Consider the following 22,435-nt stretch of genomic DNA (forward strand, 5'->3'; position numbering starts at 1 on the left):
CACTGTTCAAAGTGTCGTCAATGCGAAAAAGAGGTGACCGAGACGTGTAACCAATGGCACCCCATCCCATCACGCCGGGTGATACGCCAGTATGGAAATGACGAATACACGTTTCCAATGTTCGTTCACCGCCATGTCGCCAAACCCGGATGCGACCATCATGATGCTGTAAACAGAACATGGATTCATCCGAAAAAATGACGTTTTGCCATTCGCGCATTCAGGTTCGTCGTTGAGTTCGCCATCGCAGGCGTTCCTGTCTGTGATGCAGCTTCAATGGTAACTGCAGCCATGGTCTCCGAGCTGATAGTCCATGCTGCTGCTAACGTCGTCGAACTGTTAGTGGAGATGGTTGTTGTCTTGCAAACGTCCCCATCTGTTGACTCAGGTATTGAGACGTGGCTGCACGATCTGTTACAGCCATGTGGATAAGATGCCTGTCATCTCAACTGCTAGTGATACGTTGGGATCCAGCGCGGCGTTCCGTATTACCCTCCTGAACCCACCGATTCCATATTCTGCTATCAGTCATCGGATCTCGATCGACGCGAACAGCAATGTCGCGATACAATAAACCGCAATAGCGATGGGCTACAATCCGACCTTTATCAAAGTCGGAAACGGGATGGTACGCATTTCTCCTCCTTGCACGAGGCATCGCAACAACGTTTCACCAGGCAAAGCCGGTCAACTGCTGTTTGTGTATGAGAAATCGGTTGGAAACTTTCCTCATGTCAGCACGTTGTAGGTGTCGCCACCGGCGCCAACCTTGTGTGAATGCTCTGAAAATCTAATCATTTGCATTTCACAGCATCTTCTTCCTGTCGGTTAAATTTCGCGTCTGTAGCACCCCATCTTCGTGTTGCAGCAGTTTTAATGGCCAGTAGTGTACGTTTTCTCTGATGAATATGACACATTATTGTGCTGACTAACATTGGCGTGAAGGGCACTGCGAGCTGACATCCCACAGATGTTCGGGCTCACATGCGGTTCCTCTTCGTCGAAATGTCCTGCCTCTACCTCGTCCAGGAGTTCAACCGTACGTGTCGCATTACAAGCCCTAAATTAGACACTTGTGACCCTGTGATTAAATTGTCTGTCTGATGGCAAGTTCACGAAACGCAAAGTTAACATAACATATAATAACAGAATTAAAAAATATCGGGAACTAAACTAACGACCCATAAATGATGTAGGCCACACAGTTTCGAATTTGTTAGAATAATGTTTGTTCAGAAAGCAAACTAATAGCGAAATGGGTCGTATTTGGAGTTACTGTTACACTCGAGCGCACGTCTATTAGACACAGTTCGATCCTTCACAATCTCATCGCGAATTACAAGTCCAAAAGTTAAAGAGTTCACACCAGGCGCGCGGCTGCTCACCGCTCAGAGACTAAGTCCCGCGATACCGCACTACGCGACATTTTCTTAGTCGTTTCACTTCCTAGCTGCCTAACGACCGACTGTCCGCTTCCGCGTCTAAATCCCATGTACTCTTTGGTGTCTCCAGCCGAACCGTCCGTCTTCGCGTCTGCACCAGTACTGTCGCCATTGGTGTCTCGACCAGAACTGACCGTCCCTGGCCGCGTGTGTCTCGACCAGAACTGCCCGTCCCTGGCCGCGTGTGTCTCGACCAGAACTGCCCGTCCCCGGCCGCGTTTCCCTCGCGCCGAGCATCGTCGCTCAACTGACTGGTGCAGTTCCCTTCCCTGAAGCCGTCCACCTAGTTGGATACAGCTTACTCTACATTATTTTACATTTTAACGTATTCAAATAATGAAAGGTTCACTACTTTCACGTTTTAAATAAAGTAACAATAATATACATTACATAATAAACGTTAAATTCTGTTACATAAAACCAATACAATTTCCTTCTCAGCTTTGAATGCCACGGCTAGTATCCTTCCACCGCTGTGCTTTCTGATAAGTAAATAAAGAACAAAAATAACTATTATGCACTAAACTTTACAACAAATATTCTGTTACCTAATGATACAATAAGGTGTCATGCTGTCATCGTCCAGTGTGTTTTGTGTGGAGGAAATGATGATCTGATGCTTAACTGAAAATACTGATAAATTAAATTTACTATATCTTTTAAAAAAATGAAGTTACAGACTTGATATTTACAACATTTGTCATTTCGATTCTATATGAAATGTCGATCGTTAAGATCGACCAAAGCGTTCAGATTTTAGCATTCAGGTGTTTGTTACAAAACTTGTTAATTTCACTTTAACAGTAAATCCTAATCTATTATAGATATGATCAATATTCAAGTTATATTGGCATAACCATGAAAATTTATGGAGGATGCCAGATTAAAGTTACTTTGGCTTGGTTTCCTGCATTGCTACAGAATTAAATAGTTTTCATAAATGCCTCCCTTTATGGCCGATCTTAGGTCCGCCTTACTTAACACTGCTACGTCTCCTTTGCCACAAACGCCTTCTACTGGGTTTCCCTATGACGTATGTTCTCGTCTGTTTCACTCGCACACTACAGCGCTTATGCCTCAATAGACAATAGACTCCTGTGAGTTTCCCCATCTCGTGGTGAATCTGCGCCCTTTGTGGCACGCGGTCCTCGACTACAGGGTTCGTTTCACAGTTCCTGTACGCTGACTCTTTCGGCCATATATTTAAATGAGAGCACAATGTTCGTAACTCACAACATAACTTACCCCTTGCAAGTCACGGTAAACAGTAAATATTCTATTATCCTAAGTAGAGTATATGAACCAGTGTTTGAACCCCTCTTGAAGATTTCCGGATTGCTTGACTAATGGTCCGATTATATCTATAGCCGATGCGTGTGGTTGAGCTTCAGAGCACGTCAACACCTCAAGGAAATCTGTTCATTCACCCTTCCTCTCCCCTCCCGTTCATTGGACGCTAACCTTAAAATTTTCTTTCTCAATGGGACTGTGTGCTAGCTAAGTCATTCCATATTGATCCAAGATACTTAATTATTACCTTCATAAAGGTCAGTTCCTGCTTAGGAAAAATAATAACTTGGTGTGGCTCAATAGCCGACTGGATACCACTTCAGCGCGATTGCGTCACTCTAACCCTCCACAGTTTTTCAACAGGGGAAAGGGGATATAAAGTTTAATGTGGATTCCAAAGCACATGCCGTTCCTGGAGACTCCACACATAGCTGAGAGGTAAAAAATGTGAATTTCTTAAGGCATTATTGCCTTGGATATCCCACAGGTTCGGCTCAGCCGCCTGTCGCAGAGAATGCTCTTACTCCGCCCACATAGACCCTTTGGAGATTTTCACAGCCCTCCTCGGATTCGATCCCACAGCCTCTCTGTTTCCACTCGCGTATTTTTCCCCAACGGTTTTCAAAATAACCACTGGGTATACATCCGTAACACTGCTGAATACTGCGCAACTACGCCTATTGTTCGACCGCAGCGCTTGTGACGTCATAACTCCTGCTATTCTCATTGCAATCATTGAGGTATCCAGCTCACAGCGTGGCTGTGCCCTTTCATCCATGATGTTCCTCCTGATACCTTCCCGCTAATATCAAGCGAAACATACAACTGTCGTAATTATTGACATTCTATACGGAATAATCAGCACCGATGTCCAACGAGGTGGAACTCTACTGTCATTAATTTTAAATGGGTAGTTTTAGTTCGTATGATTACCGTAGCAAGAATGAGGTTGTTTGGCCACAAATTAATTGCCGTGCATATGCCTGCCCTTTTGGGGACGAGTTCACCAAGAAGAAACACTGGTTTCTCGTTTCAGTCAATTGTTGATGCCAGTATCTGGCACTCGGAACTCGGTATCTTGATTAAAAGAAATGGACTCTTGAAAGCGAAAGCGTGTAGATGAAAAAACTTGAAACTGAAGAACATCGAGTTATTGTTTCTCCTTGTTATTTCTCGCATTAATGTGGAAATGACAAATATTGAGTGTCCACGTAATAGAAAAGCAGTTAGAATCGTTACACAAGTGAAGTCGGCCTGAATTGGTGCTATTCTTGGTTTCTTTATTGACCCGCTATGAGAAAGAACTTGTTCCTTTTCTAGTAGAAGTTTATCATAGGTCGCTGGAATTACGAGTCGTTTCCACGATTGGAAAACAGCGCATGTTAGTACCGTCTTCAATAAAAAGCGTACACATGCACATAAATGTAGGCCTATTTCGCTAACATCGACTTGTTGTAGAATTACGGAACTCGTTTCATGCTTGCAGTTACGAGATTTTTATAGCCGGAAAAATCCCATCTGTACGAAATAATCAGAATTCCCCGAACAGGAGAACAACGAAGCGTAAATCTCTCTGTTTGTCCATGAAAGCCAAAAGGCAGTAGCCATCGGCTCCTATGGCGGTGCCGAGGTCCTTAACTTCTGGAAGGATTTCGATACAGTTCTGCACTGTCGCCTAGTGAACAAAATACTAGTTTACGGAGTATCAGACCTACTTTTCTCATCGGATGAAAGAGTTGTTAGCGAGAGGAAAGAAAATGCCTATCATTGTGGGCGTGTTTGGTAAGGGTTACACACGGGAAGTGCAGCTGACTGACATGCTAACAGGTTTTTTATAAGATACTTCGTTATTATTTAAGGATCTGAACTCCCCAGTGATCCATCAAGTGTGTGTGAAGTTCCCTGAACAACATTTACTTCGAAAATTGCTATTAATATGAGGGCTATTTTTTACACCTTCCGATCGGCCGTGAAATTAAAACCACAATGAATATCCAAGTAAGCTCTGCGCAGATGTGTTGCGGAGTGTCTTTAGTACGTCCATCGATTGTGTCATGTCGCACTTTTTAGTTCTGAGCGCACAGGAAGGAAGTAAAGACGTGTACAACAACAGAGTCTCCAGCCAAGAGTGAGGTGCGTGCTGCCATTTGCTCAGGGTTTCCGCCTGATTCCGTGCATCCCAAGTAACGTAGCTGTCAGCCGTCGTGACAGCAGTGTGCGGCAGTGCTGCAGGGGTCCGCTGTGGCTGCTTCAAAGACGCCCCTGCAGCGCTTTCGATGGGCAGTATTTGATCAGCCACCATACAGCCCTGACTTGTCTCCCGCGAATTTTCTCCTCTTCGCTCACACGAAACACTGGCCAGCAGGCCAGCATTTCGGTGCAGACAACGAGCTGCAGACCAGAGTAGGAAATTGGTGGAGAGCACAGGATGCTGCCATCTATGACGAGGGTATTGGAAAGCTGGTACAACGCGACGACAAACGTCTAAATCGGAGCGGTTATTATATAGAGAAGAAGTTAGAAGTTGTAGCTAAGTGTTGCAATAATTTTTTTTTTTTAATTTTCACTGTGGTTTCCATTTCGCGACCGTCCGGAGGTTGAAAGAAATTAGTCCTCTTAATTTCTCCTCGTATTACTTAACGAGAAATTTGTAGCGGACGAAGTACAACGTTTTATGTAATGCTGAAGTAATTTCCCGTACATTAATTTCGCCTTTTCATGTTACATCGCCATAGTGTTCGTGATACTGTCTCAGAAAAGGAATTTGAACAATTGTTTTTTATTTCGACCATCTCAGCTGCACTGATATAAAAGTAAGCTGTAATAGTTGCTGGTTTCGAGCTGACATACAGTTTTTCAAACCTGTTGACTTTAATTATTCATACAATATGACGCCAAAAGGCACAGCAAAGCACAATCCATACAGTGGGCAACAGGTGTCCTCAATGATCAGTTACGACTGATTGGCAATACTAAACTGGTTGTATGAATAATTACGGTTAATAGTAAGGTGTGTGGTGTGGAAATGGGTGTGTCAACCCGAAATCGGTAACCACGAGAGCTGAATTTTGTATCAATGTAACTGAGACGGACGAAACAGAAAAGAATCATTCAATTTCCTCAGTACTGAACAGCTGCGGAACTACCTTCCCGTGACATCATGCCTCGAATAAGTCAGAAAAATAAGTTCACTTATTCGAGGCCCGTCTCGGGTAGCAGCGCGGTGTGTTGTGCGGCCACAGTGAGTGTCTGCTGTATTGCACAGGAGTATTAGAGACCTGAATACCTACGTGTTTTTTTCCAGTTCTAGAAGTCTATGAGAGCAACGAAGCTTACTATTATTCTCTAGTTTCAGTGGTTATTGTCGCCATAGTATCAACAAGTAAGAGATTCCTCATGTTGTAAACTGCTCCGTGATTAAGGTCTCAGATCAAGACGACTTTTAACAAGGAAGACACTGCTTACGGTGCTCACCTTCCACGAACACTGTTACAATCATAGCTGCCTTATAAGAAACCATTAAATCATTTCAGTATTCTGGTTTTCTGGAATCACTTTCATTAAGCTACAGGAAATGTTAACTGTATCAAAATTTTTATTGTAACAATTGCTGGGGTAGGGTAAGATGTTTTATTACCTAACCCTATCAGGATGTGAAAATTGTTACAGGGCGGGTCAGCAAGGCAGCTGAGAGACAAAACAAAAGCACCTTCTGAGCGCTACTAAAAGATGGTGAAACGACACATCCTTACGTGTTTCTCTAGGTCGTCTTTCATATTATACAATAATAAAGCATTATGGTTCCCACTTACAGTTATATCTCGCTAGGTAGTTATATATGAGTCCCTACAATCAATCCATACTAATTACTTTTCTAGCCTTCTAAAATGTCTTTTGTTTCTTGAATGCCTTCTCATCAGTCGTTATACATTATTATGATTGTCGCCTCGAGTCAGAAGCGTAATGACTGATCAAAGCTGCATCAACGATTCTAATATGTATAAAAAAAGATCATGCTGGTTGCACTTTACAGATACAGCACTGAAACGTAATTCCATGTCCGTCTTCAGTAAAATATTACCAAACAAATGGCTCTGAGCACTATGGGACTTAACATCTATGGTCGTCAGTCCCCTAGAACTTAGAACTACTTAAACCTAACTAACCTAAGGACATCACACAACACCCAGTCATCACGAGGCAGATAACGAAACAAACCCTCTGGCTCAAACACAACTTTTTATCGTAACTTTTTATGACAGATATAACTGTCGTACTTAAGATCCACTTTTATTCCGCCATCTTACATGACGAAGTTTTCGGCGATTTCCTGTGTGGTGTTCTGAGGAGATTTTTCGGAACCCACATGAAATTTTGTGCGTCTGTCGGCGCTTTCAAGGTCTTTAATCCGGAAGTAAATGGATTTCAATGATAGTGCGTAGCTCATTTGAATCTCATTAGTTCAGCTTTGATTTTTGCTTCTTCCCATTCCTTCAAAGGAAAACATTTAGTATCAGAAATAAAATCATTTATCTGAATCTCTTATGCCGCGTATCGTACTTATTACTGCAAATAACAAATAACCAACAACTACAAATAATCTACGAGTGACAATTTAGACAAGAATCATGCTTTTTAACAATTATCGAGTTAAGCATTTACCCCTCTTCTACAACAACTAGCTCAATTTCAGGATCAGTGCCTTGTGCTACTTCAAATGTCATCGACAAGAATTCTTATTGGACGTGGTAGTGCTAATCTGAATCACTACGTCGTCGTATTCAATGAAATATCTGAGAATTGTCAGTAAACAAGATGTATCGGAATAATCAATGTTTGTATTGCAGGACAAGCCTGTGACATGCGTTCTTACAATGGGGTAACAAGAAGAGAAACGCAGCTGATATGACTCCGCTCTCACTAACATCAGTATCTGCCGTTTGTCGGTAATAGAAAACAGAGCCGCCTTCATAAAGCCACTGGGGCCGTGCTCACCGTTAACGCCGTCCCTTCAGGCCGGCTTATTTGGTTCCCGACTCCTACGTACATTCGCTGCCCAGAACGCCACGCGTGACAATTATTGTGGCTGCCGAACTGTCAAAACGGCTGTAATTTCCATTTCCGCTCTAATTTTAATTGTTTACTGCCACTGTTTGTGACATTTCTCATTTTCCGAAGCTTTGGCGCGTGTTGTACTTTTTTCCGAGCTGCGGCGCCACTTCGGCATTCTACAAAAAAAGTGGAATTAATACTCGCTTGAAGTCATAACTACCGTAAGGCACGAGCAGTTGAATTGGACGTAGGTTCGGCGCTGTGGTGATAGAGGGGCAAGAGGAGGGTGGGGGGGGGGGGCGACACGCACGGCGAATGAAATAGTTCGGCGAATCACGTGACTAGCCAGCCGTGTCGGCAAGACAGTTGAGCGTATCGTGGCGAGTAACAGCGCATTGTACTGCGGCCAGATAGTTGGGCCCCCAGCAGTATCATCCAGAATTAACTACTTGCTGTGGCGCATACATTGCGCCACCCTACACGTGTACCTCTAGACAGTACATGTTGCAGGACACAGATATTATCACGGACAATGTGACGCTTACACTGGGTTACTGCAGCAAGGGACAATGTCTCCTGGACTGGTGATTCGGGTCACACGAGAATGGCACAGTGCGAATTTGTCAGAACACACATGTAACGAAGAAGGGAGGAAGACTAGCGTGTGTCGTCGACGGGGTCATTAGGGGCGGAGACAATGTTTTGGATTGGGGAAGGCGGGACGAAGTAAATCTCTTGGGCGGTAACAAACCTCCGACGGGATTTGGCCTGCACTTGACCCGAGTACGAGACCAACTTCATTCTACATTTGAGGCAAAGCATAAAAAATAGTGTCTGCACACAGTGACCAGTAGGAATGGCCAATAATCAGGGTTAAGACCGGAGCTATCAGTCGACGCAAAAAAGTCTAATAAAAATACGCTCTAAAAATTCATACCTTAAGAGCTATGAACACTCCTTCATCTTCCATACTGTGAAACAAATATGGGCGTATCATTTTACAGGTTCCTCAGAGCGCCTGTCAGATGCCACATAAAGCCTCTTTCTCTCATGATTCCCCAGTGCTCTATTAATTTTATTAGAAGCTTTTATGAAGTCTATGAATACTAAGTGCGATTGTTGAATTCTCTTCGTTTTTTCATTCACTTGTTTTAAGACAAATACCGCATCCGCCATACGCTTCACCCTATTATTTACAGACTTAGTGTAGAGTTGTCGCGCTGTGTTCTGCAGCCTGTCCCGGCGGGGTCAGGGATTTTCTCTGCCTCGTGATGGCTGGGTGTTGTGTGCTGTCCTTAGGTTAGTTAGGTTTAAGTAGTTCTAAGTTCTAGGGGACTGATGACCATGGATGTTAAGTCCCATAGTGCTCAGAGCCATTTGAACCATTTTGAACCTGCAGCCTGATCCCTCTCGTTTTGGTTGGAGCTATAATTTTCGTACTTCTAGTTTTTCCAACACGTGATATACTGTCGTGACAATCTGAGTTGGAAGGGCCAACCGCCATACATTAAAGGTTCGTGCCCGTTGCCTTCCTGTTTTTAAGGCTTTCATGGTCCTTATCAGTTCCTTGATGTCCAGACCATGCACTAAATTCGTGTATCTGTCATCTGCTTCATTCTGAATTCTACTTGCATCTTCATACAACAGGTTCTTCTGGACATTTACACATTTCGTTTCTTCTATATTACTCACAAGGATCACCCCTCTCTCTCGTTTATCAAGCATTTTCATAGATTTAAAGCTTAATGTATTTCTATCATGAATATCATCATCAGTGAGACATATAAATGTTTCACAGTCATCTTGATAGCTTTTTCTCAATATTTTCTCATTACTACAAGTATAGTGATTTTCTTTAAATGATTCACTAAGATATTTTATGATAAAGATCCTTGTTTGTACTTAACAACCTCGTCTATTTCTCCGAAATTTTAACTAAACTGTCATTGGATTATTTAAAGTGTCTTAACTCCATCCTTTTTTGTGTGTCTAGGTGAAGTACACTGCATCGGTCGTTTAGTATTCTGAATGACGAACGCAACCTCCAATGAAGTGAATCACTTCTTGTTGAAAATGAAGTACGTCATAGATAATAGTTTCTGTGAGGTAAGGAACGTTGTAATTTAACGATCCATTGACGATTAGGTCATCTGAGAAGGAGTAGAAGCTCGAGGTGGATAAGGATATCCAGCATGAAAATTATTAAGAAACCCCCCTGACAAATTCATATTCACAAAAATCACAGACAGCCTTCAGCAGTGATGGAAAAAGTTTGAACTCTGCTCATCGGCGTGCCCTGCCTCGCTGCACCATTAACGATGGAGTGGTAAACTTCGCGTCTGTGCTTGATGTGTGCTGTATTTTCCGATTCCTGCCCTGGGAAAGATCCTCGTTTCAGCGCAAAATGATACAAAGTATGCAAACGATTTTACATCAACTCTCGCGGAACACCGATCCAATCAATCATACACATAGGAAGCACCCAACGTGTGTTCCGTAGATACAGCGGTCGCCGAGCTATGTAACCTTGCAAATCAACTGTGCGTTGGCCGGAGGCTATACCACTTACACGTCGTTTGTAAAAGGCAGCAAAAACTTTAACGGACGGCCCTTTTCTCTGAAAATAAAAGTGTTCCTGTAGTTATGGCACGATCGTCCGAGAATATAGCTTCAGTAGGAGTTCTTTCCCCGCTGCTGCTGTAGTCTGTGATAAGTTTTTGACTCTGCGCTGATATTTTTGAGTGACGGAATCGCAGCCTCGACGGGAACGATCTTTCCAAGAGTGGCGTGGAAGTAATTAAGCTTGAGGAGAAGTGGAGCCTGCAACTTTTCTTCTCTCACTTCACCTCCACGCGCAGCGAAGATTTTTTCTTTTTTTATCATGAGTTCACTCCTTGAAATTAATTTGTTAATAGCATAGTGTTAGACTCGTAATTCCCCTTCGCGTAAAGCGACATAGCAGGATGTCTTCAGTGATGGTGCTCAGACAACGAGCTGATTCTCGAAACCGTCGTACTCAGTGGTCGTAGAAGTTGCGTTAATCGTAGCTGCTCGGTGATTATTTCATTGTGAGGTACGTGGTTCGAGTAAAAAGTGCTTCTTCAATGGCATTGCAATATTTCTCGACTCATATTACCTCAATTTCTGCTGGAATTTTTATTTTTGTATTGTAATAATCTTGGTGGTATTAACGTACCCTCAAAAAACCTGGAATACTCTAATAGAACACGTGAAGAAATGAAACTTCCTGACAGAGTAAAATTATGTTCCAGAACGGGCCTCGAACACGGAACGTGAAATTCAGTAAGCAGTACTCTTAATGATTTATAATAAATTTGAGCAAATTTCCTATGCCTCTAACATAACTAAAAAACTCAGTATCTTGCCGCATACTAGTCATTTATTTTCGTTTTTAAGGATGACGTGAATTTTGTTACAGTTATGCTACTTGAGCTTTGTAATCAAATCTAAAATCAGTTTTAAAGATCCATCAGTATAGTGCAGAAACATATTGTGCAAGCAGGAAATGGAATTAATGCTATGCTATTTTAAATAAAGATATTTTATTGGTGGATACAAAAATGTATGCTGGCATTATCACTTTGATAAACGGTTTATCTATTCAATATAAATAGTTTTAAGCATACATTGATATACGTATAGGTTTTTATCGGTGCATGAGCAATTATGTGAATCATTTGTTTGAGCACAATAAAATAAAATAAAGTAAAAGATACTTCGGCAGCGGCCTTGCCGCAGTGGATACACCGGTTCCCGTGAGATCACCGAATTTAAGCGCTGTCGGTTGTGTCCGGCAGTTGGATGGATGACCATCCAGGCGACCATGCGCTGTTGCCATTTTTCGGGGTGCACTCAGCCTCGTGATGCCAATTGAGGAGCTACTCGACCGAATAGTAGCGGCTCCGGTCAAAGAAAACCATCACAACTACCGGGAGAGCGGTGTGCTGACCACACGGCCCTCCTATCCGCATCCTCATCTGAGGATGACACGGCGGTCGGATGGTCCCGATGGGCTACTGGTGGCCTGAAGACGGAGTGGTAAAAGATAGTTCAGTGAGTCAGTGCATTACCCGCGAAAGACATGTTTCCAGCTTCAAGTACTGATGTGGGACACAGTTTCAACATGCCAAGAAGTTTCAAACCACAGCACACTCCGTTGCAGATCGAAAGATTCATTCCCAAAACTGAAAACTGTATTTATTTAACGTACAAACACTCACAAAATGATACTACTGGATAGAAGGTCATCCAGCAACAGAGTTAAAAATTTAAAATGAAACCTGACGAAAAATGAAAATGAGTAAATGCTGTACCCATGACCACGGAACAACGTTAGGATGTCGACTAAAAAGAAGGTCAGAACACGACTTCACCACGCCTACTTCACTACTTTAGACCTCTGACAGCTTCGTCCCGTTAAACCTGCAGGATAGAACAACAGTTATCTCCAGTAGCAGAGGTTCGCCATACGTTCTTACGGAGCATCTAATAGCGGCCGTTAGACGCGATTCTAAATGATAAAGAGCTCACCTATACTGACAGCATTTCATATTTGTGAAGGTTGCCACTACGCCTACATTTGCATACAGGGTGTTTCCGTAAGAGCGTGAAAAAATTTAACAGGGCATACATGATGCTCCACTGTACAATTTGAAGCAGGGAACCTAGAGTCGGAGAAGCCAGGTTAAGGAGATAATAGGAATAACATCACATTACTGTACATTTTTTTGTTTACATTAGTTAAAGTTAACTGCAAATGCCAACACTGACAAGATGAACTACCATTTGTACTGTATCTTACTGCACTCAATGCAAGTATGACATCAGCGAACATGATTCGGACGCACCTTGACAAATGTCTCCGGTGTCTTTCGAATCACACCACAGGCAGCTACAATTCTAGCAACTACTTCCATCTCCATATCCACACATGTCTGATACACAAATGACTTTAGATATCCGTATAGGAAATATTCAAGGGGATTCAGGTCAGGTGACCTCGCAGACCGTAGAGTAGGACCTCCCATTCGAATCCAGCGACCAGAAAATACAGCATTGAGATGGTTGTGGCCATCCACACTGAAGTAAGGCGATGCACATCCACATCCACATCCTCTCACGAAGAGCCAAAGGTACGTTCTCCAACAACTCAGGTTGAAATCTTTGCACGAGCCTCAAGTACACACGGCCATTCAGACGGCATTGTAACCTTGTAATGACGCTCGTCATGTAAACGTTCATGTAAATAAACAGCACAGTACGTGTAAACTTGTTACGATGTTAGTTGTAAACAAGCTGGAAACAGTACCGCTCCACAAAGCGGAAGACAAGTTTACTTCCAAGTCTCCGTAAGTTGACTCCTCCGACACCAGGTGCCCTAGCTCAAATTGCTCAGTTGAGCATGCTCTATGTCCTGCTACATTTTTGCACGCTCTTATGGAAAGTCGCTGTGTACTGGAGTGAAAACTTGAGGGCGAAAGTAACATCCACATGATGTGTCACTGCCGAATAACTCTGTGAAACGTGGGCCATACATAGTAAAAACGGTTATAGTATAGTACAGAAGGATAGTCAAATAAAAACGCGATGAAGGGAACAGCAGTAACAGTTTTGTTGAAAGACAATTCTTACGATGAAAGCACCGCGATTAATGATGGTTGCCTGGACATCGCAAAAGGCGGGAAAAAGTTCGTAACAGGGTCTGTGACCACCGTGGACGACAATGCGTGTTCTGCAACTGCCCCCAATGCTGGCCGCCGGGTCGGTAAAGAGTGTTTGTGGCAGGGGACCAGCGCGGTTGCCAACTGCAAGATGGCCGTTGGCACACGTGGACGTTCTGCATTACGCCTCACTAATGCAACCCACACGTGCTCGTTTGGATGTAAGTCGGGGGAACGAGCGGGCCTTTCCATTCGGCGAGCATCCTTCCGTTCCACGAGCTCCGCCAACTGCACTGTTCGACGCGATCGCGCAGTGTAATCCGTACAAAAGGAGTCAGGGCGTAACGCACATACGAAAAGGCCCACGGGAGGCAGGAGTACGGTTTGAAATAGGTGCATATAATGAAAATTGTAAATTTTAACGTATTATCCAAGAGCATAAGCGATACATCGATTACAAAGATATACCCTGTGACGCTGCGATGTTACTTATAATTCGTCTTGACTGCAAGATGTTTATTCATATGGCCGGTTTCGGTTCATATAGAGATATGTTGACGACTATTTTATTATACAAAGGAGATAAAAATGATATCGAAAACGTAGCACAAAAAATGAGCTCTCAACACCCGAAAATTAGATTCACCATGGAATTTGAAGAAGACAACCGTATAGATTACTTGGATTTAACACCAATAAAGAAAGATGCGAAGCATGGATCAAATGGCTCTGAGCACTATGCGACTTAACATCTGAGGTCATCAGTCCCCTAGAACTTAGAACTACTTAAACTAACTAACCTAAGGACGTCACACACATCCATGCCCGAGGCAGGATTCGAACCTGCGACCGTAGCGGTCGCGCGGTTCCAGACTGAAGCGCCTAGAACCGCTCGTCCACTCCGGCCGGCTGCGAAGCATGAATCTAGCATATTCAGAAAACCTACGTGTACAGATTTAGTTATCAATGAGCGCTCTTGTCACCCACCGCAACACAAATGGGCGTATTTTGCATCGATGGTATTCAGGCTACTAATATTGCCACTAAGCCAACAGGAAGTAGAAAAGGAGCTAAGTATTTTAAAACAAGTGGCCGTAGCGAACGGATATACGTGTAAGCAGGTGATGAATATTTATAAGAAGGTAAAGAAGAGGCAAATGAAACAAATAGAAGGAAGTCAAGGCGCTGTTAAGAGGAACAACAAGAAAAAATACGTGGCTCTCACTTACAGTGGAAGAATTACAGATAAGATTGAAAGATGCTATCGTAAATCCGACATTAAAATAGGGTTCCGAACAAATAGCACGCTGAAATGCTCCGGCACAAAATATGTAATAGTGGGAATAAATTTCAGGATTCAGATGTATATAAGATCAAATGTGATGACTGCTGTAAACAATATATAGGGCAGACTGGTAGGAACTTTGAGACCGGATTCAGGGAGCACACCTACTCTCAAAACAAGACAGGGTTTGGGGCGGATATGGCTGCCTCAAATCACTCAGTCACGAACATTGAACACAATTTAGACATCCTGCATAGAGCTTATGAGAGACGGTTTCTTAACATTTTGGAAGAAATTGAAATACACACCCACAAAAAGAAAGATCCGTATTTAATCCTCAACGAGCAAAGCGAGTTCAGTCATAACGCCTATATTAGTATTTATGACGACTTACCAAGATGGCTACTGTTGCGTGTGGAGGTCCAGGCCGAGGGATGAGAGATGGCGCGTGGTGGAGAAGCTGGAGCTGGAAGACGCGTGCAGCGCCTGGCGTCGGTGAGGGGGCCCTCCTGTGCGGCCCTCTTGCCCACGGCGATGGACGTCGGGCGAATGAGCGGACCGCGGCACAACACCGGAATAGCGGGAACCACGGACGCAGACCGTGGAGGAAAACAAGTCTACACCAGCGCCATGGATATAGAAATCGCCCTATGTTTTAGATCGTATAAAAGTGATAATTTTACTGTGTTTTTTTAATTTTGATAAGTACGGATTTTAACCTTTGACATGTGTGTAATGTAAAAAATATACCAGACGCCATCTGTCGGTAATGACGTTATAATTAATATAAGTGACGTGCATTTTGCCAACCAATATTATGTGACGCAGTATGTGAAAGTTGCGTCTGCTTCCTGTGTATTTTGTTAGCTCTGCCAACCCTTTGCTTTAACTTTCCACAATTTTCCGCCGTTTTACAATTTAAGTCACCGTTTTATCGCCCGATTTTACTGTTTCTTATCTTGTTCTTACGTTTTAAACAGTCTGTAGGCTGCAGAGCAGGGTACTAAGCTGCTCCCAGCCCGCCCCCTTCGGGAGGAATAGAAAATCAATAAAGGAAATAAAAAAGTGAATATTGCTGTATTTGGACGGGTTACGCCTGTAACCGAAATATCAGGTACGTTCTAGTACATTTGATGTTGATTAGATAGGCTGAAAAAGGTTTGCATACGTGAAATATTAAATTAGTATTATTATCGTTACAGATCTGAAGATGGTTCCAGATGAACCGAAACCGGTCATATGAATAAACATCTTGCAATCAAGACGGATTATAAGTAACATTGTAAACTCACTGATTGCGGCTATCCTATCAGACATTATGTCTGTTGTTAGAGAGAACGCTGCGAGGCAACTATCGCTGAGGCAGAGCATGTGTGTACCTGACAGCTTAGCAGGCAGTTGTTTCTCGTGAGTAGCACGGATAGCGTGCCAGAGGCCGGCAGCGTCTGTTGCAATATTCCGGAGTGGGCAGTCGCTTAGCATTAAATATCCAGTGTGATAACTTCAGTGTTGTGTATTAATGAATTAAGGAAGAAATGAGATTTGAAATAAAATTAATTAAGAAAATGTTAAAAAATTATTAAGATATTTTGACGAAGAAACTTTCTACATACTTCTAAACGATCTACAATAAGGTAATCAATATTCATGTATTTGCATGTATACTGTAGAACGAATTTGAATGAGACCAGCATTGTACGTATCCCTAAGTTTCTCATTGTAATTTTAATTACTTTCTGGCAGATTAAAACTGTGTGCCGGACAGAGACTCGAACTCGAGACCTTTGATTTTCGCGGGCAAGTGCTCTACCAACTGAGCTACCGAAGCACGACTCACGCCCCGTCCTCACAGCTGTACTTCTGGCAGTATCTCGTCACCTACCTTCATATCAGCGCACACTCCGCTGCAGAGTGAAAATCTCACTCTGGAAACATCCCCCAGGCTGTGGCTAAGCCATGTCTACGCAATAGCCTTTCATTCAGGAGTGCTAGTTCTGCAAAGTTCGCAGGAGAACTTCTGTAAAGTTTGGAAGGTGGGAGAAGAGGTACTGGCAAAAGTAAAGCTGTGAGGACGGGGCGTGAGTCGTGCTTGTGTACCTCAGTTGGTAGAGCACTTGCCCGCGAAAGGCAAAGGTCCCGAGTTCGAGTCTCTGTCCGGCACACAGTTTTAATCTGCCAGGAAGTTTCAACCCGTAGTTGCTTCTTGTGACGTAGTTGGGTAGATGGAGTGGGGAATCACCTGCTCGACCTTCAGTTTGCAGGCCCATGAAGCAGTAAAGTGGGTGGATCAATCCGGTGACCTACCTTCTCTCCACACATCTCCCCCTTCCATCTTGTTACACAATTTATCCATTACTATGGCTCTACTGTCCTTAGATGTGATGCGCACATTCTCGCATAAGAGAACTGGACAAAAAATACTGGGGAGCTTTAGTGTCTTTGTAAATCGGAAAGCGAGCGGTGCTCATAGTGGTTAAGCTGGCTTTCTCGGAAGAACATTATAGCTGCCGTAAGGGGATGATTGGTTCAAATGACTCTGAGCACTATGGGACTTAACAGTGGAGGTCATCAGTCCCCTAGAGCTCAGAACTACTTAAACCTAACTAACCTAAGGACATGACACACATCCATGCCCGAGGCAGGATTCGAACCTGCGACCGTAGCGGTCGCGCGGTTCCACACTGAAGCGCCTAGAACCGCTCGGCCACTCCAGCCGGCTACGGGGATGACTGAGGATCAGTTTCCACGTCTAGCTGTGTAGAACAGCGTGCGGAAGTTCACGTAGATTCTGTCCCTATGTATTGCTTGCGTTGGTGTTATTAGTAGCTCATCTCTGCTCTCCATGTAGTGTTAACGCATTTTTTGCAAAGTGAGCACTTCCCGGGCATGTCTGCGCACTGTGTCAGCTGTGATTTATGTGAAACAACCAGTAGTCGCCGCTTGTGACGTGGTGGGGTACACAGGGAGGGGAATCAACTGCTCGACCTTCAGTCTGCAGACCTATGAAGAAGGGATTAGCGTGAAAGTCTGAATAGGACCCTTTTTGTAGGAAATTTAATGTAGTTTCGTTTTGTGCTGAAAATCGTTCTTTGTAGAAGCCGCGGTTTCCGAGTTATTAGAGAAAAACATAAAAAAGTGACCTTAAAACTCCCGCCACTCTCCTCCCCCACTCTACCGCTCCCGCCGCACTGATAACGGTATTTTTTAATATGTTGCACACGTCATTCCGTTCTTGCACTGTACAAAAATTTGCGACTACACGATTTTTTCCCCTAATTTTCCTTCACTGACTGGACTAGCGGGTTACATATTACACCGATGTGGAGCACACTGTGGTCTGGAGGATCGCACGTTTTTAGGTCAACATCTTCCAGACAGTAGGATGGATCGTACCGGACATGAAGACGGTCTATTCAGCTCTTGGCCACCTAGATCTCCAATCCTGACAACCATGGATTTGTTTTTATGAGGTTATGTGAAAGATCTTACGCATGTGTCTCTTTCCAGAAAATCAATTCCAGAATTCAAAAGGTGGATTTGTAATGGGGTCGTCTCGGTGACTCCACATTTGCTTTTGAAATACGAGGGGCATTCAATAAGAAGTACAACACTTGTTTTCCTGAAAGCAGGTTGGTTTTATTCAGGATTACAATACACCATACTGCTTCCCACTCTTTTCGTTACAAAACCATATTTTTCAACATAATCTCGGCTCTATGTGACGGCCTTACGCCACGTTTTTGGAATGGCCTGATGCCCAAATGGAACCATCGTACTAGTCGACGTCGGAGCCAACGTCTTGTCGCATTAACTACCTCCGCATCATCCACGTACTGCTCCCTGCTGAGTGCGTCCTTCATCGGGCTAAACAGATGGAAGTCGGATGGTGTGTGATCCGGGCTGTAGGGTGGATGAGTAGGAACAGTCCACTGAAGTTTCGTCGCTTCTCTCGGATGCGCAGACTTTAGCGAGGCCCTGAGGGCTCATGCAGAAGGACAATTTCGTTTCCTATTTTGTGTCGATGAACACGCTGAAGTCGTTTTTTCAGTTTCCTGAGGATAGCACAGTGTACCTCAGAGTTGATCGTTACACCATGACGGAATACATCAAACAGAATAACCTCTTCACAGTCCCAGAAGACCGTCGTCATGACTTCACCGGCTGAGGGGGCGGTTTTGAACTTTTCTAAGGGAGGAGAGGTGGTGTAGTGCCATTCCATCGATTGCTGTTTTTTTCCCGGTTCGAAGAAATGAACCCATGATTCATTAGCTGTGATGATGTTCGGCAAAAAATTGTGGCGATCAGTCGCGTAGCGCTCAAGTAATTCGGCACAGATGGTCCTTTGTTGCTCTTTATGATCTTCTGTTCGGTGATGACGGATCCGGTGGGCACACAACTTAGAGTTCCCTAAGTAACGCACGAGTGTTTCAGTGCCTACCAAAACTCCGTGCGAACAGGCCTTGGAACTCCCAACGGTACCGGCCGGCCGCCGTGTCATCCTAACTCCGCAGGCGTCACTGGATGCGGATATGGAGGGGCATCTGGTCAGCACACCCACCGCTCTACCGACCGTATGTCAGTTTACGAGGCCGGAGACGCTAATTCTCAATGAAGAAGCTCCTCAGTTTGCCTCAGAAGGGGTGAGTGCACCCCGTTTGCCAACAGCGCTCGGCAAACCGGATGTGAGCACGAACTGCTAGCCCAGCCCGACAGCGCTTAACTTCGGTAATCTGACAGGGAACCACAGTGGCAAAGCCGTTGGCCCAGCACTACCACGAGACATCTTAACTTGTGCAGCGAGGTATTCAAAAAATGTTCAAATGTGTGTGAAATCTTATGGGACTTAACTGCTAAGGTCATGAGTCAGTAAGCTTACACGCTACTTAACCTAAATTATCCTAAGGACAAACACACACACACACACACACACTCACGCCCAAGGGAGGAGTCGAACCTCCGCCGGGACCAGCAGCACAGTCCATGACTGCAGTGCCTAGACCGCTCGGCTAATCCCGCGCGGCTGTGAGGTGTTCCATTGTGATCTGTCCATCAACTCGAATGAGAGTGCCCGCACGTTCCTACATTTCAAGAGTCACAGCTGTGTCCGGCCGATCTGCACGTGAAAGGGCGGACGGGTTTTTGCGACCCTGTTACGATGATGAGAGACAGCGACTCACAGTTGTTTTGTTCACTGCCATGTCTCCGTAGACATTCTGCAAGCGCCTATGAAAATCTGCGATGCTCTGTTTGCCACCAAAAGAAACCCTGTGACGGCTCTCTTCTTAGAACGCACCTCCGTTACAGACGTCATTTTGAAGGTTACATACAGGGCCGCCTTCTGTCGCGACTTCATGAAACTATAGGGGCTGGAGCAGGTATGTTCCCTGAAGTCCCACAACGAATTACGCATTTTTTCAATCACTCGCAGAATTTCCCTTACGTGTTGTTCACGTTCCCAACCGAACAGAACTTTCTTTGATATCATCTGTAATTCTTATTGATTTATCGCCGTGTATTAAATTGCTAGAGCCGTCTGTAGTCGCAATATTCCTTTCGCATTGTCCTGTACTCATAGGGCGTACCAAGACTCATGGGAACACCAGAAAAGTAACACAAAAGAGTTCAGGGGAGGGGTCCACAAGAGTGTGCCAAGTAGAAACACGACACGACGGCTGAAGGCCGCGTTATTGTTTCGCCGCCACAGAGGAGCTGCGCCGACTGACCGTAGGCTTCGGAGGGCGGGCTGACGGTGTCCGAGACCATCGTTTCGTCTCTGGCGCAAGCGCTGCCGCAAACGAGTTTCCCTTGCTGCGTTTCGTTATTGACGGCTCCACACATTAACTTCCAAAGACACAGAATGGAACGGACTGTGCGGAAACTCTCCTCGCAGTTCCTCCACACCAGTCACCTACAAAACGTGCTTAATGTATGCGTGTACGGGACTGACGGGGGGTACCATCCAGTTACCAAGAAAATGAGCCAAAGATCTGGAAAACAAAATTACTTAATGCCCATAGAGCAACATGATTGTCATTTATTGGATAATTACTTTTATTTTTCCAAAGCTAATCACAAAACAGGCTTTTAATCGTGTCCCGTTTCCACAATACATTTCTTCTCAAAATTTTTGGTTAATGAAGACAATGAAGACGGCCAGTGTATGTGCAAAACTAGTCACAACAATAGCCTGTAACTGCGGTTAACTCTAAAGTAAATAAATAGTTGAATAAAGTGAATCATTGTCAGACTCAAAGGTAAAGCATAGAGGCCATGAAACTTCCTGGCAGATTAAAACTGTGCCGAACCGAGACTCGAACTCAGGACCTTTGCCTTTCGCGGGCAAGTGCTTGGGTAGCTCAGTTGGTAGAGCACTTGCCCGCGAAAGGCAAAGGTCCCGAGTTCGAGTCTCGGTCCGGCGCACAGTTTTAATCTGCCAGGAAGTTTCATATCAGCGCACACTCCGCTGCAGAGTGAAAATCTCATTCTGGCATAGAGGCCATATTTCTCGTCGTATATCTCATTTTCATTAATTTTTTGCTGTAGTTACATGAATCATCTGGTAATCGAAAATACAGATATCAAAAGATTACGTATAATCTGTGTAAAAATCAGTCGGCAGTTAGAAGTGTCGAAATCGGGCGTTACCTAATTTCGAGCGTTTTGTTTGCACAGCGGTCAGTGTCTTACCAGATTCCTGTAGGAACCGGAAGAGGTGAACTGGCGAGAAACTGAGGATTGCATAAAGGACGGCGTAACTTACGGAACATTTTTGTCCTACATAGTTATCCTGCAGTCTGTTTGACAAAAATAGGCAGTATTTATAGCAAAAATGAAATTGTCAATGTTTAGTTCGGGTTTTATTCGAAAATTCTTGTTCTGTGACGTGAAACATAGGGATGTTGTTGTACAAGTTTAGGAACAGTGCAAATTTATCACAGAGTGCTAGAAAACGCAATTTCCTTAATAAAAGAGTAAAATTTAAAAAATCTTAGAACAAAAACATATCAAACATTGCTATAATACTTCGTCAGCTTATGTAAAACATGTTTCTGTTATTCATAAACAACTTTTGCACTTGTAAGTAATAATAGAAAACTTACCTTTCATCACGATAAATAACTTTCTATTGACTGCATTATAACGACAGTAATTATGTAAATCATATACAGTTGATATTCCTGAGACATTCTGAATCTCACCTTGATATGTCTCAAGAATATCAACTGTATATGATTAATGCAGCACCTACAGCTGAGGTGTGGGCCAGCATCAAACACACAGCAACGGCCTGAGAGGTGTGAACTGGATTCGTGTTGGGGAGGGAGGTGCACTGGGGTAATCAGTGCAGCTACGGTAACTGCAGTAAACTGTTGTGCAGCGGTTAGAACATCTTCCCAGTCAGCAGGACACCCGGGTTTGCATCCTGCGCTGGTAATAATTTTAATTCACTGTTTCACCCTACATCATTATCGTAAATAATTATATAAATTTTTTTGTGTTCGCGCTTGTAAACTGTACTTGCATCAAAAGTAATTGCTTTGGTTACAAAAAAAGCACGGAAGTTATGTGATCAACTAATTTTTATTATTTGTAAAACGTATTTTGTGAGGATACAAAATATACACTGGACTAACACTGAACACTGTACAGGTCTAAGTACGTGCAAAATAAACAAGCAAAGAGAA

General features: G+C 43.8%; 1 protein-coding gene and 1 non-coding gene across 2 annotated transcripts in view; one reads left to right on the forward strand and one right to left on the reverse strand.

The window, feature by feature from the left end:
* The window catches only part of LOC124789267 (dipeptidase 1-like), a 1,467,693-nt gene that overhangs the window by 1,397,312 nt on the left and 47,946 nt on the right, over window positions 1-22,435 (reverse strand). The gene's annotated exons all lie outside the window — the stretch shown is intronic.
* On the forward strand, window positions 21,096-21,170 carry Trnas-cga. The gene has a single exon. It is a non-coding gene; the product is annotated as a tRNA-Ser (tRNA).

This window comes from Schistocerca piceifrons, chromosome 3 (genome assembly GCF_021461385.2).
Source record: "Schistocerca piceifrons isolate TAMUIC-IGC-003096 chromosome 3, iqSchPice1.1, whole genome shotgun sequence".
NCBI lineage: Eukaryota > Metazoa > Arthropoda > Insecta > Orthoptera > Acrididae > Schistocerca > Schistocerca piceifrons.